The sequence below is a fragment of the Sus scrofa genome, chromosome X (genome assembly GCF_054392235.1).
Source record: "Sus scrofa isolate SSC_HxYL_T2T_F1_AM1 chromosome X, Sscrofa_HxYL_maternal_Yorkshire_Landrace_v2.0, whole genome shotgun sequence".
In the NCBI taxonomy this organism is placed as follows: domain Eukaryota; kingdom Metazoa; phylum Chordata; class Mammalia; order Artiodactyla; family Suidae; genus Sus; species Sus scrofa.
In genome coordinates this window covers 25,085,447-25,105,534 of record NC_139401.1, presented here as the reverse complement: position 1 = coordinate 25,105,534, position 20,088 = coordinate 25,085,447, and the positions used below count along the sequence as shown (strand labels likewise).

General features: G+C 38.5%; 1 long non-coding RNA gene across 2 annotated transcripts in view; it reads right to left on the bottom strand.

Moving 5' to 3' along the window:
* The window catches only part of LOC110257768 (uncharacterized), a 575,664-nt gene that overhangs the window by 406,603 nt on the left and 148,973 nt on the right, over positions 1–20,088 (bottom strand). For both annotated transcript variants that reach the window (XR_014835852.1, XR_014835853.1), the window contains exons 7-9: positions 16,790–16,939; positions 16,038–16,182; positions 15,379–15,690 (exon numbers count right to left, since the gene is read on the bottom strand). This is a non-coding gene — a long non-coding RNA (uncharacterized LOC110257768). The remainder of the gene's footprint in view (positions 1–15,378; positions 15,691–16,037; positions 16,183–16,789; positions 16,940–20,088) is intronic.

Below are 20,088 nucleotides of genomic sequence, written 5' to 3'. Positions count from 1 at the left end.
AATCAATGGGCTAAGTGGTATGCAATCTTCCCATGACAGTGGAGAGGGAGAGGATTATTTACTGACTAATAAACTAATCAAATCTACTACACAAAGCCAAGAATAGTTTCATGTTCGATTTTAACTAGGAATAGTCCAACGTCCATTTATGATAAAAACTCTCACCAATTCCTTAACATAACCAAAGCAATTTATGACAAACCCACAGCAAATATAATACTCAATGGAGAAAAACTGAAAGCCTTCCCACTAAAATCTGGAACAAGACAGGGGTGCCCAGTCTCACCACTGCTATTCAACATAGTATTGGAAGTCCTAGCCACAGCTATGAGACAAACAAAAGAAATAAAAGGCATCCAAATAGGAAGAGAAGAGATAAAACTGTCACTGTATGCAGATGACATGATACTATATAGACAAAATCCTAAGGACTCAACCCAAAAAAATTACTTGAACTGATCAACAAATTCAGCAAAGTAGCAGGATATAAGATTAACATTCAGAAGTCAGTTACATTTCTGCATGCTAACAGTGAAATATTAGAAAAGGAATACAGAAATACGATACCTTTTAAAATTGCACAAAAAAATCAAATACCCGAGAATACACCTGACCAAGGAGGTAAAGGACTTATATGCTAAGAACCATAAAACATTAATTAAGGAAATTAAAGAAGATGCAAAGAAATGGAAAGATATTCTATGCTCCTGGGTTGGAAAAATTGATATTGTAAAAATGGCCATACTACTGAAAGCTGTCTATAGATTCAATGCAATCCCTATCAAATGACCCACAACATTTTTCACAGAACTAGAACAAACAATCCAAAAATTTATATAGAACCACAAAAGACCCAGATTTGAAAAAGCAATCTTGAGGAACAAAAACCAAGCAGGAGGCATAACTCTCCCAGACTTCAAGCAATATTACAAAGCCACAGTAATCAAGACAGTGTGGTACTGGTACCAAAACAGACAGACAGACCAATGGAACAGAATAGAGAACACAAAAATAAACCCAGACAGCTATGATCAATTAATCTTTGACAAAGGAGGCAAGAACATAAAATGGGAAAAAGACAGTATATTCAGCAAGAATTGCTGGGAAACCTGGACAGCTACATGCAAATCAATGAAACTATAACACACCCTCACACCATGCACCAAAATAAAACTAAAAATAGCTTAAAGACTTAAATATAAGACAAGACACCATCAAATTCCTGGAAAAGAACATAGGCAAAATTTTCTCTGACATCAACCTTATGAATATTTTCTCAGGTCAATCTCCCAAAGCAACAGAAATAAAAGCAAAACTAAACCAATGGGACCTAATCAAACTGAAAGGCTTTTGCACACCAAAGGAACCACAAAAAAAAAAGAAAACTTACAGAATGGGAGAAAATAGTTTCAAATGATGCAACTGACAAGAGCTTAATCTCTAAAATATACAAACAACTTATACAACCCAACAGCAAAAAGGCCAACAACCCAATTGAAAAAATGGGCAAAAGACCTGAATAGACATTTCTCCAAGGAAGATATACAGATGGCCGACAAGCACTTGAAACAATGCTCAACATCCCTGATTATTAGAGAAATGCAAATCAAAACTACCATGAGGTACCACCTCACACCAGTCAGAATGGCCATCATTAATAAGTCCACAAATAACAAAGTGCTGGAGGGGGTGTGGAGAAAAGGGAGCCCTCCTGCACTGTTGGTGGGAATGTAAGCTGGTACAACCACTATGGAGAACAGTATGGATGGACCTTAGGAAACTATACATAGAACTACCATAAGACCCAGCAATCCCACTCTTGGGCATATATCCAGATGAAACTTTCCTTGAAAAAGACACATGCACCTGCATGTTCATTGCAGCACTATCCACAATAGCCAAGACATGGAAACAACCCAAATGTCCATTAACAGACGACTGGATTAGGAAGATGTGGTATATATACACAATGGAATACTACTCAGGTATAAGAAGAACCACATAATGCCATTTGCAGCAACATGGATGGAACTAGAGACTCTCATCCTGAGTGAAGTAAGTCAGAAAGAGAAAGACAAATATCACATGATAACACTCATATCTGGTATCTAATATACAGCACAAATGAGCATTTCCACAGAAAGGAAAATCATGGATTTTGGGAATAGACCTGTGGTTGCCTGGGGGGAGGGAGAGGGAGTGGGAGGGATTGGGAACTTGGGGTTAAGGGATGCAAACTATTGCTCTTGGAATGGATTAACAATGAGATCCTGCTGTTTAGCACTGACAACTATGTCTAGATACTTAGAACACAGCACAACAATGGGAGAAAAAATTATGTATACATGTATGTGTAACTGGGCCCCCATGCTGCACAATGGAAAAAAAAATTTAACTAGGAATAGAAACATCAAAGTCAGTCCCCTAATAATGTAAAAAATCAGGCTATATTCAATAGTTAGGAGTTCAAAGTGGAGTTTTTTTCTAGTTTGGTCCATGAATATTTTGTAAACAGCATCTAATGCATCTTCACATTTCTGTGTTGTATAAACAGTTCAACAAATTAGATGTCAAAGAATCCTAAGGGCGGAAGTTTCCTGATAAGAGGAATCTCATAAAGAAATTATGGTATATTTAGAAACCAGAATGACATTTCCATCCTTTATTTGTTTACCACTTGAACTTTAGTAACTATATGGCAATGCATTAAAAGTCTTCTTAGTCATTTTCTTGGTGATTTTCCAGCCTCCTGAGAAATTATAGCCCCAACAATAGTTCAAGGACTTCATAATTCACCAAAATTGTCTAAACTTCTGGAAAAGCTCTTTTTTTTTTTTCTGAAATGCTCAGGACTTATAGCCTATGAAGCTAAAGCTGACCTGCTTTCAGCTTGAGGTCTTTCTCAATCTGTGGAATTTATGAATAAGTCCATTTTTGCTATGGTATCTGTTTATGGTAAGGAGATAAAAAGTGATTCTCAGTTTTGAGATACCAGAACTAACAGCAGTACTAGCGGCCACAGCTATTCCAGTTACAGTTCTGACCAATGGCTATAAAAGTACTACTTTATACATTAAGCCTCATCAAAGTACCCCAGCATGGCAGCGTGATTCAAGGAGCTGTTTTTTCTCCTTACTGATGTATATCCTTACATTAGGACAGTTATTTATGTTTTTCTTTTCCCTGATGCTCTTTAGGTTTCTGGTCAGTGGTATTTTATCATAGATAGGGAAAAAAAACAATACTTAATTAGGTTTTTAAAAGGTTCAAGTCTAGCTTTAACCATGGTGATTTTATCACAGCATGGGCAGAGAGAGGAGAGAAGCCAACACAAAGTAGTGAAAAGGAAGTCTCAGCAGGCAAGATGGCAAAGTTTTTCAGTGAGAAAATTAGGTTGGACAGGATGCACACAAAGCACACTCTAGCAAGCAATCGATAATGTAAAACTTGGTATTTAGAGGGCATCTTTTATTCTAAGAATTCAAGGACCTTCCCAGGCATCAGGTACCCACTCATAATATTCAGACATGTCAAGAAGCAAGTATTGATGGGTCAGACTTGCAAAGGCGAAAACAAGAAAGCTGGGCCATCTGGTCACATATAAACATTGTCGACCAGGAGCTGGAAAACTCGATTTGGCCATCTATACAACAAGATATATGATATTAAACTGAGAAAATTACATCAGCCAAGAATGTCAGAGTATGGCAAACAAAAAGAGCTGGGAGCACATCAACTAACGATGGGCTTATACTGCGACAGCTATGGTATGGGGTATAAGCCCATGAGGATTTCATGTAGAAATCATATGTAACATACTATTTTCTCAAAGGTGTTGGTTGGATATTTGTGGATATTGAAAGCCAAGGTAAAAGAGGGCTTCATTTTCGGTATTATTTCTGAGAGGAAACCCCCAACACACACAGAGCCACCTAAACACATCACCTTTAAAATAAAATATTTAAACATTTAAGATTATAAGGTCTAGAAAGGAATTAAGCATCAACACAAAAATGTAGAAATAAAGTGTAGAAATGTAGAAATAAAATATCTAAGTGATCAGATATAGTTTCCTGTGCTATACAACAGGACCTCGGTGCTTATCCATTCTAAATGTAATAGTTTGTATATCTCTTGGGATAGACCATGATGTAAGATAATATGAGAAAAGCAATGTACACACACACACATATATGACTGAGTCACTATGCTATATAGAAGAAGTGGACACAACACTGTAAATCAACTATACTCTAATAAAAAGATATACAAGTGTCTCAGCAAAGGTTATGAAATAAGCTTACTGCCTGCTATAAACATACTACCTTTAGTTATTGCAGTATTTAGAGTTCTTTGATAAGCTCTATAATTAAGCATAAAAAACTCTTGATAATTGCTTTTTAAAAGATTTTAAAATGCATTTAACTCATTCAAAAAAATGCATTTAATAAATGCATTTCCAGAGTTCCCACTGCAGCTCAGCAGGTTAAGAACCCACTAGTAACCATGAGGATGTGGGTGCAATCCCTGGCCTCGATCAGTGGGTTAAGGATTCGGCATTGCTATAAGCTACAGCATAGGTCACAGATGAAGCTCAGATCTGGCACTGCTGTGGCTGTGGTGTAGGCCAGCAGCTGCAGCTCTCATTAGACTCCTAGCCTGGGAACTTCTATATACCACAGGTGTGGCCACCTCCCCCAGCAAAAAAAACATATTTCCCATTCTGGTATTATTTTAACTTTAAAATATATTTGAACAACTTTGGGAGTGGAAAAACACTTTCCCTTTTACCCTTTTTTAGTTTCTTGACCAACACCGCCACACATACCCAGAGAATAAAAGATTAACAAGAGAAAAAAAAAAAAAAAACTAGAAGTTTAATTACATGGATACCTCCAAAATACATGAGAGAGACCCAGCAAGACTGAGTATAATTCTCTGAAATGGCCCAAGCCACCCTTAAACACCATCTCCAGCTAAAGAAGAAAGATATTGGGGAGGGGTGAGGCCAGTTATGGGGGGCGACCAGGCAAAGCACAGTAAACCAGGGTAAGACGGTTAGGCAGATCTAAGTCCTTGCCTTCTCCGATGACAGAGTTTCTAGAGATTTACATTTGTCCTTCACAAACGGAGGTTTCCTTAATCAATGTAAATGTCTCATAAAATTTTAACTTCTACTAGGTTTTCACAACTTTTCCTGTTCTGCAGTTTCTTAGAAAATAATCAGCCCAAAATAATTCTTACAGAAAAAAAAGACATATTCGGGGTGCTCCACTCACATCTCAATAAGTAAATGCCCACTCATTCTCCTTTTTCCGAAATTACTAAAATCTCATTTCATCATGCATTGTAGTAAATTTATAAACTGTCCTGGAAATAAGTCCCTTGTGTCATTTAAAAGCAAATGGCTCCTTACCTTCAGAATATGCAGATTCTACCATTTTTTGTTAATGATATAGATTTGATCTCACATAAGAATGTTTTGAGAACCACTATGTCATGTATTAGTTAAATTTCTCCAGAAAATTTTTCTTTCAAAGAGCAAATATTACTTACAAAAACTTCCCACTTATTACCATTTTGTAGTTGAATACTGAGAGCCCAAATGAGAAAAATAGCAATATAAAAATTATCGGATTTGTTTTTCAGGGTTCTAGAGTAAAATCTCTGTAACCTTTTCAAAACAGTGACTTACCCCTCTCACTATCTACAGAAAACTATGGATAAAATCCAAGCTAAGAAAAGATTAGAAATGTCAATACAAATGTGTGAAGAACTGTTTTGTTTTCTTACCCTGGAGAAAGGGAAGGGTATTGTAGCTGTGGTTGGAATTGTATGTGCTAGAACACACACACACACACACACACACACACACACACACACCACACACGAGTTTTGGAAAAGAACTTATAATGCTTGTGTGGTGTCCACACAAGTAGATTAGCAAAATAAAGACAGATGGCAATGAATTAATCTAACACCCAACTCTAACACTTTACAGCAATGTTGCCATTACACACTTCTCTACTGTACTAATTCAGACTTCAACTTGACATTGATCACAAAAATACATGCATGAATTCAACACGATCTGCTACATAAGTACAATGCAAGGGAAAGGAGCCTGCAACCACGGGATGTTAGTAGTCAAAGCTGATTCTAGGAGAACACTCTTCTAATGAGAAGAGGTAAAGAGCTTGGGTGGCCCAGTTGCTGACCCAGTTATACTTGCCAAAATCCAACTGACACTTCTCCCAAAATATTTACCCCAAAACAAAGTGGTACAACGCACAGACCCTCACACGAAGTAACCCTGTTATGATTTATCTATCTTTGAAAGTTTTCAACTTGAATTAAAAATCAATACAGGTTGTATAAATAGACTTTTCATTTACACTTTTTCTGTCAGTAAAGTTGTAAACTAACAAAAACAGGGTTTCTTCAACATACTACTCAGTGGGGAAAGGACAATTTAACATTCTAGGAGTTCCCGTCATGGCTCAGCAGCTACAAATCTGACTAGTATCCATAGGACACAGGTTCAAACCCTGGCCTCACTCAGTGGGTTAAGGATCCTGTGTTGCCATGAACTGCTCAGATCTGGCATTGCTGTGGCCATGGCATAGGCCAGTGGCTACAACTCCAATTCAACCCTTAGCCTGGGAACCTCCATATGCCACGGGTGTGGCCCTAAAAACAGACAAAAATAAATAAAATAAAATAAAAAGAATTTAACATTCTATATACCCAAGGCTAAAAAGATACAAGAAAGTCAAACGTCATGCTACTGTAAAGAATCAAAATTTGCCACTCTATAAATTGTGTCTCTTTGGCATGGGGATTTATTCAGGCTGATTATTTTTAAGAAACAGTAGACTCGGGAATTTTTCTTGTTACCTTAGTTAAATTCTTTAACGCAGCTAAGGTAGCTAAGTGGCCTGTTCCAGGAATAGGGCCATGACCAGAGATCTGTGCAAAGAATGTGGGCTAGACATGGTAGAGGGAACTAGGCAGCACCTAAAAATCAGTCCACTCTGTATCCCATTGTTTGCTGGGCCCTGCAGAGACAAACACTTGATTTTCCACGTCCAGGAAACTCGCCTTCCTCCCCTTTGAAGCCGGAAATCACTACTCACAACATCCTCTTCTGCCTTTAGCTGTAGATGGTACTCAAGGTGAGGGCTTTGGCCATTTTGGTGAGTCATTCAGTTTTCCTAAGTCTCTCCCATTTCTACATGTTATGCAACTTTTGGGTGATTTTCTGTTACTCTGTCTCATGTCAAATTAATTCTTAGACCAGCCAAAAGAACCTCGAAGGGTAGAGGGAAATTTTTCCTTCCCCATACTTCCAAACATACGAAGTAGCAAGCTTTCCAGAAAACTCTTTATTCATCCTTACTAACCAACCAACTTCCTCCCTTCCTAACCCTACATCAAGGGAGGCTGGAGATCTTTCTTAGTAGGGATGTGAGGAGGAGGTTACAGATATGTGGCAAATGTATAGCAATCATGCATTTCAGGCTGCCCATCTCTGAGAGAAGAAACGCATCATTGGATCACGATGATTCAGAATCATTTAATGCACTGTTGTGACAGGCTTCAAATTTTTAAAGTAAAAGAAAACCTCTTCATAATAAAACAGAAACAAAGACAACTAAGCAACAAAGAATATAATGGAAGATATTTAAAGATATTTTGACATGTTCCCCCCAACAATACAATTTTTGTAAATTTGTAAACTAGACCTAATATATTTATGAGGTGAGGAGGGAAAGCAACAAAAACACTTTCAAGAATAAATTGTCTTAAAATCACACCCAGCAGCGTATTTCCAACATTAAAACTAAGACTTAAATGTAACCACAAACAAAACAAAATCAAACAAAGAGCAATATGAACTAACAGGGTTTGCCCTTATTATAACAGCTATAAATGTTCAATAAACTCAAAAAGGTTCTTACAAAGATAAAAACAGACATAAATATATGTTTCAAGCCTTTAATTCACTGGTAATGTAATAAAGAAAGTTGAAGATAGTTAATGCAATTAACCAACATCCCAGGAAAAGAAACCTTGAGATAAAAAACAAACAAAACCTTGAGATAGCTCTACCTATATAGTTATGCCATCCCACGTCCATGGGCAGTGCTCCAGGTAATTCTAAAATTAAGATTCCCTACCATCAAATGAGGTAACAGATAAGAGGTTCCAACTTTCACTTGGAATATATGACATGATGTGAGACTGAAACAGAGAGTTTTGGTAGTGTTTTATCCTAATGAAAATATAAAATATGAAATATGAAATATTCATGGTCTTATAGTTCTTTATTCTGAAATCCATTTTGAAAAATTTTCATGTGCTATATGGCATTATCCAGCTTTCTAAAGATGTTTGCCCAAAGAAATGCAATCATGTTACTAAAAAATATACTTCAGGAGCTTCCTTTTCATCACATTAAGCCAAGTTCAAGATCTAAGGAGAATGTCTCATTCTATTTAATTACTATTAATGGTAAATTGTGTAAGCAGTTGGGTACATTTCGCTAATATGGCTTGGTTGTAAGACAAGTTTAAATCCATCATCTATATGCATAATTCACAAAGGTTATGCCAAAAACTAAGACATTTGTGGTAGTTTTGGGGTAAGAAACTGGACACATGATAAACTAATCACAACATACTCCCTCTATAAAGGATTTTGTCAATTTGCAAAGTAAAGCAAGTTTGCTTATAAAGCTTGTGAAGTGAAATAGGTCTCCTGGCCAGTGTGAGAAAAGAAGATCAAAGGGTTTACAAAGAATTTGAAAAAGCATGTAAAAAAGAGACAAGAAGCCTCTGTGCACTTCATGCAACAACGCAGAAAGTGGAAATGTTGATGGCTTTTGGTTCTTGACAAGTAGAGTGCAAATGCTATTTCAAGGATAAAAATATATAAGAAGCAAGGTGATTTCGTTCATTGTTGTGTGTGGTTTGGGTTTGGTTTTATGTTTGGTGAGTGTTATGTATGGTGTACTTTAGAGTCAAATATAAGTTTGTGCTAATAACAGGTAAATGAGTTTAATTACTCATATATATATGAATATATATATATATGCACATGTACACACACACATAGAAATAACAGAACATAATGAAGAGAAGCAAGATTCGTCACTCCAAAATATCCATTATCTTGAGCTGATCATTTTTAAGAAACAGCAGACATAGGAAAAGTTCCAAAAACCTAGTAGAAGCTATTCTTTTCTAAGAGACATTTAGAAGGGAAATCTCCATTTGTAAGGGTGTTCCCCCCCCCCAAAAAAAAGGGAGTTCCCGTCGTGGCGCAGTGGTTAACGAATTCGACTAGGAACCATGAGATTGCAGGTTTGATCCCTGGCCTTGCTCAGTGGGATAAGGATCCGGCATTGCCGTGAGCTGTCGTGTAGGTCACAGATGCCGCTCGGATCCTGCATTGCTGTGGCTGTGGCTGTGGCCAGCAGCAAAAGCTCTGATTAGACCCCTAGCCTGGGAACCTCCATATGCTGCGGGAGCGGCCCAAGAAATGGCAAAAAGACAAAAAAAAAATAAAGTGTCTCCCTTTCTGTATCAAGAAGAGAAGGATGAATGAATGTCTAGAAACTCTTATCAAAGGACTTAAATTCACATTACAATCTTACCCATGTTTAATGTGCTTTGCCTGGTCCCCTCCGGAAACTGCCCCCTCCCTGCCCAACACCTTCTTTTGTCTTTTAACTGAAGATGGTACTTAAGATAGTGGCTTGGGCCATTTCAGTATTTTGACAGTTTTCCCAGGTCTCTCCCATGTACACAATAAGTATCCATGTCATTAAACTTCTGGGGTTTTTTCCTCCTGTTAATGTCTTTTTATCCCAGCCAAGAACAAGGAAGGGAACAGGGAAAATTATTTTTCCTCCCCTCCAACAGAAATGATGAGAGAAAATGTACCATGCTATTCAAGTGCAAAAATCTTGGTAAGCCTCCCCGCTTCTTCAGCAGAGGGCACTCTGCAATGAAAAGTGGCTGGAAGCAGAGGGATGCTTTCTTTCTACCAGTATGCAAGACGACGGTCACAGTGTTGGTTCGAGACAAAAGAATTATTTTCCCACGTTAAGTCATCTTATCCGTGTGCAGCTACAGTAGGTCAGGTGGGGATGAACCCATGCCCATTCATGGTCAGTCTGATGCTCGGCCTCTACAACCGCCCAAGCCACCTTCTTGATCTGTTATAAGCATGGATGTGTAGCAAAGTGATCAATTCTATAAAATCAGAGGAACTACTACCAATTGCTGAAAATATCAGTGCTCTGACCTACACACTGCTTATTTAAAAAGTGATGATTTCAAAAGTGAAGATACTACAGAAATTAAACCTTCCTTTCTGTTCCAAAATAATGCTGCAAGTCAGACAGCCCTTCCTTTCACTTTCCCAGCCCCACAGTGCACTTACAGCCATCACATTCCAGGAGCCTTAGGTGCCTTAATAGGCATCACAGGAATGGAGAAAGCCTCAGAACAGAAGGAATCATGCCTAGCAGTTAACTGCCTAGATTTCAGAGTCCACCCCAGGTCCTCCACTTAGCTGTGTTAGCTGTGTTGTCCTGCGCAAGTTACTCAATCTTGCAACGCCCTGCTTCCCTAGTTTTCAATGAGTATGCAGGTATGAGAAATGAAATGTGGTAATCTATGTTCGGTCTTCAACTTTTGGCATAGTAAATACTCTGGATATATTTAGTTAAAATCACCATTAATAATAGTAATTTTTTTATTTTTTTATGGCCACACCTGCAGCATATGGAAAATCCCAGGCCAGAGGTGAAATAGGAACTGTAGATGCTGGCCTACACCACAGCCACAGCAACACTAGATCCGAGCCACATCTGCAACCTATACCACAGCTCATGGCAACTTCAGATCCGTAACCCACTAAGGGGAACACAGGATTAAACCCACGTCCTCATGGATATTAGTTGGGTTCATTACCACGGAGCCACAACAGGAACTCCACAATGTTATTTTTTTTTTTTTTTTTTTTTGCCTTTTTGCCTTTTCTAGGGCCGCTCCCGAGACATATGGAGGTTCCCAGGCTAGGGGTCCAATCAGAGCTGTAGCCATCGGCCTACGACAGAGCCACAGCAACACAGGATCCGAGGCGCGTCTGCGACCTACACCACAGCTCACTGCAACGCCGGATCCTTAACCCACTGAGCAAAGGCCAGGGATCGAACCCGTAACCTCATGGTTCCTAGTCGGATTCGTTAACCACTGACCTACGACGGGAACTCCCACAATGTTTCTTTGTTAATGCCATCTGCTTCTCATTGTTTCATTATTCTCTAACTCTTGGAACATATTCACCTGTTTTGATATTTTTAGACTCACAAAAGTCATACAGTTATGTAAACAACTTAAAATTTCTTTACAACAGTATAGGGTCTAAAATATGCATAAAATGCCCCACTTTTGTCCATAGAGTCCAACTTTATTGAGAAAATACTGCTAAAATATAGCAGTAAAATTTTACAGCTTATCCTTCCAAATATTCTCTATCAGTGTATATGGCATACCTGTTTTCTCCATAATATACATATTTTCTTCATTTTTTTTCCCCACTTAAAAACGTCTGTCTGCCATCTTTCCTGTCAATACCTACAGTGCTATCTTATCCTTTCCAATATAGTATTTTGTTCCCAAGTTGGGCCACGACTTGTTTAATTAGTCCCACATTAATGAACATTCAGGCTGCTTCTGTTTGTATTATACATGATACTACAAAGAACAACCTTTCACATAAATCTTTGCACATGTGTGCAAATATATCCATAGCACAAATTCCTAGCAACAGCAGTGCTAGGTCAAAAAAGTTATGTATTTTTCAGGTATGTTTTCTATATATTGTCAACTGGGCCTACAGGCAGTTTGTATCACCTCTCATTCTTTCCTCACATTTATGAGAATAAGCACCCATTCACTTTGCTAACATTCCTTCTTTGAGCACTATTATTTGCGAGATATAAGGTGCCTTAAATTAAAATGCAAAGACATCCAAGAGCAAGGACACTATCTTTCGTGTCTTATCTGTCCTTTACCCCTAGACATACATAACGCCTGACAGCCTGTTCAACCCATAGATGTCTTCCAGAATATGTTGATTTTCTGAATGGTAACACAAGAAATCAGAGAGAAGGGTGGGTTTTAGAGGCTACCTAAGAAAATTCCATACTCAACACAAGCTTTCTTCCATTTTCTCACATCTTCTCTGCATCCGTAAGAGTATTTGCCAACAGTTTCAGAGAACTATTGTCACAAAGATACGGTTTATAAATAAACCTCTTTTTAAAACTCACGAGTTCTAGTGGGCATTTTTTATGTCACTGTAGTGCACTAAGTCTTCAGGTGGTGGCACCTTGGTGGCTTCAGAAGTCTTACCAAGACTAAATTACTCCCCAAAAATTTTAGATGGGGAAATTACTATCAATTAATGCAATTAGGATCAATCTGAAAGCTAGCATGAGGTAGCACTTGAATAGTTCAAACCCCAGTAATTCAGATTTGGCAAAAAGTTAAATGGAACACCAAAAATAGGCCAGAGAATTGTCTGTGGGTATTAGAGAACATTTCAGCAATACTGTGCATAGTACAGTACTGCTCTACCAATTACGCAATGTGGCAGCTAATGGTTTAGGGAGCTACAGTATTGGGTGACAAGTTGCAGCACTTAAAATGCCAGCTATTAATTTTGTTGTCTACTATTTATTTTAAATATTAGTCATAGAGTGTCAACTGGACTTAAGGCTATTAGAAATCCTCTAGATAGTATAATTTCTGTGAAGGAAATGGTACCTATCAGTTTATCATTTAATGACATTTGTCAATTCTGAATGATGGGCAGGGGTGAGATGTTTTGACTTGTAAGAGCACTTATTTGTGTTCTCCCATTTCCTTCAGGTAGAAAATGCTGCAAGGTATTCTTCTTTGAGGCATTTTCATATAGAACCAATGGCATTTAATACACATTAAAACAAAGAAATGGAGATGAACATTTTTCAGTACTTCCTATACCCCTGACACCATCCAAGGCTCTGTGTATGTGTTATTTCATTTAATCTTTACCACTGCCTTGCTCGCTATGTACTATTATGTCTGTGCATGCACTGTGTGTGTCTGTGTGTGTGTGTATATCTATGCGTGTGTATATATATACATATGTATATATGGAGGTGGACACAAAGAGGAGTAACTTGCTCAAGGATTCAAAGCTCATTATCTGCCTCCAAAGCTTATGCTCTTCCTACTGTACTGCCACTTTGTCTGCAGCTGTCAAAACTTCAAGAAAATGTTTTCAGATAAGAGCCTAAGCAAAAAAGAAACAGCATTTTAATCTGAGAATTTTTAGCATTGAAATGAGCCAGCTCTCCCAATCAAGAATGCATGATAAGGAATGATGAATGCAAATGTCCGATTTATAAACAGGCAGAGAATACTGAACATTGTTAGTTAATTCTGGATTGCTTATACCAACAGGAGAGTGGACATGTAAACAATCTGGGAACAGAGACCTTTTATAAATTATATCTGACTTTAAATTATGTTTTTTTCTCATATGAAATATTCTTTTTTTTTTTTTTTAAAGGCTGCACCCATGGCATATGGAGGTTCCCAGGCTAGGGGCTGAATCAGAGCTATAGCTGCCGGCCTACACCAGAGCCAAAGCAACGTCAGATCCGAGCCACATCTGTGACCTACAACACAGCTCATAGCAACGCTGGATCCTTAACCCACTGAGTGAGGCCAGGGATTGAACCTGCAACCTCTTGGTTCCTAGTCGGATTCGTTCCTGCTGCGCCATGATGGAAACTCCTTTTTTATTTTTGCTTTTTGCTTTTTAGGGCTGCACCCACAGCATAGGGAGGCTCCCAGGCTAGGGGTCCAATGGGAGCTACAGCTGCTGGCCTGCGCCACAGGCACAGCAACGCAGGATCCGAGCTGCATCTGTGATCTACACCACAGCTCACAGCAATGCCAGATCCTTAATCCACTGAGCAAGGACAGGAATGGAACCCACAACCTTATGGTTCCTAGTCAGATTTGTTTCTACTGCACCACAACAGGAACTCCAAAAAAAATCCTCCTGTGAAATAATCTTAATAGTAAATTCTCACCTCCTTATTATTATAAGATCTTACTGCTTTGACATTAGCTTATAAAACATTGTGTTAATGGAGACTTTATCCCATACTGGACAAACCTGATTCAGAGGCACGGGGTTTGGCATTTTCCATTCCAACCTCTGCTTGGTTTCTCCTAAAATCAGCTCATATGTTCAGGCTGATGTCAAAAACAAGGGAGATCAAAAATCCTCCCATCTCAAAACTAATCTGATTTCAGAAACATTGCTTCAAAGAAACAAATCAAACCAGAACACGAGCAAAGTGACAACCAGATAAAAAGGGGCAAAATGCAAATCAACCGAAGGAAATGCAAGGGCTGTTATGTGACTCAGATGAGATCATGAACAAGAATGCATTTACTGGGTAATGAAATTTATTATGTTTACTATCCAGTTTGTGTTTTAAAAAATGAAACACCAAAACATTAAAGGTCAAAACAAGGAGCTTCACAGGAAAAAAGTTATATGAAACCACAAGGTGGACAATTGAGGGTTTGACTATACAACTACAAAAGCTGGTAGCAATCAAAGATCTCACAGTCTGATGTTTCATACTCAGTTCTCTGACCCATGCTTCTTAGGAACACAGATTCAATTTATCTTCCCCAGCCACTGGAATTATTTTATCCAAAGATAAAATAACAATCCTATACTTTTTTTTTTTTTTTTTTGTCTTTTTGCCATTTCTTGGGCCGCTCCTGTGGCATATGAAGTTTCCCAGGTTAGGGGTCGAATGAGAGCTGTAGCCACCAGCCTACGCCAGAGCCACAGCAACGCGGGATCCGAACCGTGTCTGCAACCTACACCACAGCTCATGGCAACGCCGGATCCTTAACCCACTGAGCAAGGGCAGGGATTGAACCCGTAACCTCATGGTTCCTAGTCGGATTCGTTAACCACTGCGCCACGATGGGAACTCCCAACAATCCTATACTTAAGTTGCATGGTTTTTCTGTTTCCCTATCAGTCTCTTAAACTTTTCAAAACTATGTATAGTAATATAAAATAAAACAAAAAAAAAGAGAATTTTAAGTATAGATACAAACCCTAGTGCTAATTTGCATAAAGTTAGTGATATTTTCTTCATTCATTCCTAACTTATTCCTTTAAAAATAGTGCACTTATTAACTCAGGTGCTGTTACACAAGTAAATGAAATAATTTCATGTGGGCAAATGGCTTTGAAAGAACATGTTTGTTGAGTACTTACCACGAACATGGCGTTCTAAAAGTACTTTATATCCACAATCTTCTTCAATACTTGAGACAGCTCTGTGAGGAGAATATTATTATCCAATATTGTAGGAATGAGGAAGGTAAGTCTGGAAGAAGTTCCATATTTCAGTGATAAAATCAACAAATGGCCACCTCAGTTCTTTCTTCTAAACCATAGCAGCCTCTTAAGTTCAGAACCGAAGAGCACCAACTGAGAGTGAGAGAGGGGGGTTTCAGCCCCCAGTTCACTACTTCATAGTTGGAGGACCTTTAGGAAGAGGATTCATCTGACTCTTGATTCTCTCATCTGTAAAGTGGAAAAATAATGCATCTAAATCTTAGGGTGGTTGCAAAGACTAAATGAGTAAGTACTTAGTATATGAAGGTTACTGTTTTATTATTAATTTCCAAGAAGGCTAGCCTGGTAATTTGGTACCTTGTGGTACAGCAGGTTAAAGATCTGGTGTTGTCACTGCAGACCCCCAGCCTGGTAATTCCACGTGCTGCAGGAGCCCCCCAAAAATAATTAATAATAATTCAATAAAATGGAACAGGAACCATCATACGAAGGCGTAAAGAAACAGAGGAACCAGAGGAGTCAATACATTTGTGTTAATTGAGATTATAAGCCTCCCAGGGACCAAAGCAACGTACCATACCAGCCTCTTTCTCCAAGAACAGTTCCTACATCAGTTTCTTAGTGAAGAGAGTCTTCAAGGTGGAGGAATCCAAATCGGGCTTAACATCGAGGAAGTGGTGTCAAATAGCAGGCTCCATGAAATCAGATTCCCAGAAAAGCCTGAAGCAGACAGATACAAGAAGTTGTTTCTTGTGGCAGCCTAAGTGAAAGATATAGGCTTAACAATTAGCTGTAATTCTGAGGTAGCAGCACCGCACAGGGGGAAAATAACGTGGCTCAGGGTCCTTCTTTATGGGCGCTCCAGCATTGCTTCTCCAAGTGCCGCCCTCAGAATAAGCAGCCCCTGAGAACTTGCGAAAATGTAAATGCTACGACCTCACCCCTTTGGGGGTGGAGCCCTGGGATTGGCACTTTAACGAACCATCCAGGTGATGTAGATGTTTGCTCAGATGTGAGAATCACTTTTTAAACCTGACTCAAGAGTGGGTAGGACTTGCAATACCTCAGAAGTGGTAGCAGTGGTAGATTGAATTTTCAGAGCCTGTAATTCTGGCCATCTCCCAAAGACAAAAAAAAAGCTCCCTAAAGGAGGGTCCTCCTCTAAGAAATATGGCCATTGTACCTACCAAAATGTTACCTGCAAGATATACATCTCTAAGTGTCCCGGTCAAGGGAACCCACCAAATGCACATATGATAGTAATCACTTTCAGATTAGAATGTTTGCCAGCAATGATTGTTTAATTATAATTTAAATTAAATCTTACCTCCCCACTCCATAAGTATGGACTGTACACAGTGACTTCCTTCCAAAGGACACAGTATGGAAAAGAGTAGAAAAAGCAACTTTACAGTGAAGAAACGAACAATGGCACTTTCCTTCTGTGGTCTTCATCCCAAGAATCCATAACCTTATTCTGTTCATGAGAAAAACAGCAGACAAATACAAATTAAGGGACATTCTACAAAATACCTGACCAGTGCTCCTCAGAACTGTCAAGGTCATCAAAAACAATGGACGTCTAATAAACTATCATGGTCAAGAGGAGACATGACAACAAAATTTCATGTGGTATCCTGGATGTGATCTTGGAACCGAAAAGGGATATTAGATCAAAAAAACTAAGAAAATATGGGACGTTCCCAGTGTGGCACAGTGGGCTAAGATTCCAACTGCAGTGCCTCAGGTCACTAGGGAGGTACAGGTTCAATCCCCAGCCCAGAGCAGTGGGTTAAAGGATCTGGCATTGCTGCAGCTGTGGCAAAGCTTGCAGCTGCAGCTAGGATTCAATCCCTGGCCTGGGAACTTCCATATGCCATGGGTGTGGCCATAAAACAAGAATATCCAATAAAGAACGGACTTTAGTTATTACTAACATAGGAACACTGGTCCATCCATTGTGAACAATATACTACACCCATGTAAGATGGCACAAAAGGGGAAATCGGTTGGAGTATATGAGAACACTTTGTACCATCATCACAATTTTTCTGCAAATCTAAAACTATTCTAAAATTAAAAGTTTATTTTAAAAAATTCAGTCTTTCTTCCTTATAATAAGCAGATATCCAGACCATTTGCCTGCCAAGTCTTCTCCTTAAAAATGAAAATGGGAAAATACATGTTTCTGCCAGAAAAACTGGTTACTTTCTCTACAAATTCAGAAGCATTCTTAAGTGTCTTCACAGCTTCCAGACTTCTTAATTTGCATCATTCTGGTCCCTAGAAATATCATATGAAAAGACTATAAAGTTTTCGTATTTTCCCTCTTTGTTTGCTTTTAGCTGGATATGAACCTTCACTTTTTTCTATGTGAATGCCTGACTGCCTGTTTTCCCACATCTGTTTAAGTGAACAATATTATAAACTTCGATCAATCATATCTTAAATCTGCATATTCAATTTCCTTATCCTGGACCCTTTGATTCAATGAACCTAAATGATTCTATTAAACACAAGGCACTCAGCTTCCCTTTAATTATCTTGAGAACTCTGGGAGAGAATTGGGACCACTTTGTTCCAGCTGACCTTAGACTGAGGTGGAAAGTTATTCTCCAGCTGTTTCTGACACTTTGTAGAAGCAGCTATAAAAGGAAAGAAAACAATCAAGAATTTCACAGTCATTTGGCAAAGTAAAATGTGAGTGGGGAATTCTATATTGTTTATTAAATAAGAAACAGAAACAAAGGCCATTTCTGCAGTGCTTGGCTCCAAATTAATTTTTTTTTTTTAAAAAAAAAAAGGTCCAAGGAAGAAGCATGTTGTATAATTATGATAAGCTGATTTAAGGCAGGGAACTACCACTTGAAGTATAAACTGGAGATTTTTATCACAACATACCTAGTAAAAAAACTGAAAAACAAAAAACCAGAACCAGCTTTAGATAATTATCCCACCACTACAGGCAGAACAAGTTGTCAAAATTAACCATTTTCTTCCTCTCCTCCAGGAAAAGACACTAGTAAGACTCAGATGTTCATGTGTTTATGGAGAGTGGTATAACTTTAGGGTGCTGGCAAGTTCTCTGAGTATCCAGCTAAGCAGATGAGCAAGTTTTAAAAGTTACACCCCAATGGAAAGACTATCAGACTGATTTAGAAGTCCTGGTTTTACCCCTAATCAACTGGTGAATTTAGGCAAATCTCTTAAGCAGCTCACAGTTCCCAATGTACTTTTGGTATACAGTATCATTTGATCCTGACAATAAAGCAATACAATTAACAAGGCAGGGGTTATCATGCATTCACAGATGAGGAGGTCAAGTTTAAAGAATTTATGTCTCTTCAGCTGGGTCACACCGTGAGGAGGTGGGAAGCAGGAACTGGACCTCAGGTTTTCCGACTTCAGTTCTCTGCTCTTCACACAGCACCACAAAGCTATCTAGAAATGCCTTTTGGCTCTAAAATTCCATTACCCTTTGACTAAAAAATGGCTTTGAAATTTTAAATTCATAATCTTTCCTCTCCAGCTAAATAAATATGAATGTTCCTACATCTCTACCCCAAAAAGTCAATATGTTTTTCCAGTTCAAAATGAGAAAAAAGATTGGAGATTTTAAAAGCAGAAGAATCAATCATAATTTTAGCATCTTTTATAGATTTAAAAGGCTTTGCCTGCTTTAAAAAAAAAAGTGAGGCAATTCTTCAAAGAAGCATAGGGATTCTTAATAAAGCTGCAATCTAATCTTGGACCAATATATTATCACAAAACAACATGAGTCAGAGGGTCCACGAGCTTGTTTTGTTCCTCAGTCTAAATTGTGGTAGGTGATAAATAACAAGTTCTTACGGAAGGTTAAAGTAATGAAGAGCAAATAAGTAGGTGTTTTTTCCATAAATCATGGCTAAAAACTACAGGAGACAATACTCCTCTGATTTTGGCATTTCAACTGTGAAATGAGAATCTAAGTGATGAACATTAGGTTATGGAAAGTGAAAGTAAGAGATCTTGGCAAAATTCTGACACTGCCACTTCCCAGTATAATTATCAATTTCACAATTAGTGACTTCAATTTATGCTTGGGGGTAAACTAAAAAAGAATTTTAAATATCTCACAAATGACAAAGACAATCAGACCAGCCTTTAAAATGCCAGATTTGGGAGTTCCATGGTAGTGAAGTGGGTTAAGGATCCAGTGTTGTCACTGTCATGGCTCCAGTCACTTCTATGGCACAATTTCCATGCCTGGCCCAGGAACTTCTGCATACTGTGGGCATGGCCAAAGAGAAAAAAATAATGAAATACTAGATTTTCTCTTTCGAAAAGAGATCCCATGTTTATTGCAGCATCATTTACAATAGTCAAAATATGGGGAAGAGGATTAAGATGGCGGAATAGAAGGACTGGAGCTCAACTTCTCCCCTAAAAACAACAAAATTCACAACTAAAGGCTGAGCAATCTCCACCCAAATGGACCGGAAACCTTAAAAAAGATACCCTACTCCAGAAGAAAAAGAGGAGGCCACATCAAGAGGTAGGAGGGGCGATTTCGTGATATAAACAACCCCATACCTCCCGGGTGGGAAGCTCCACACACTGGAAACTAACTGGTTCACAGAGACTCAC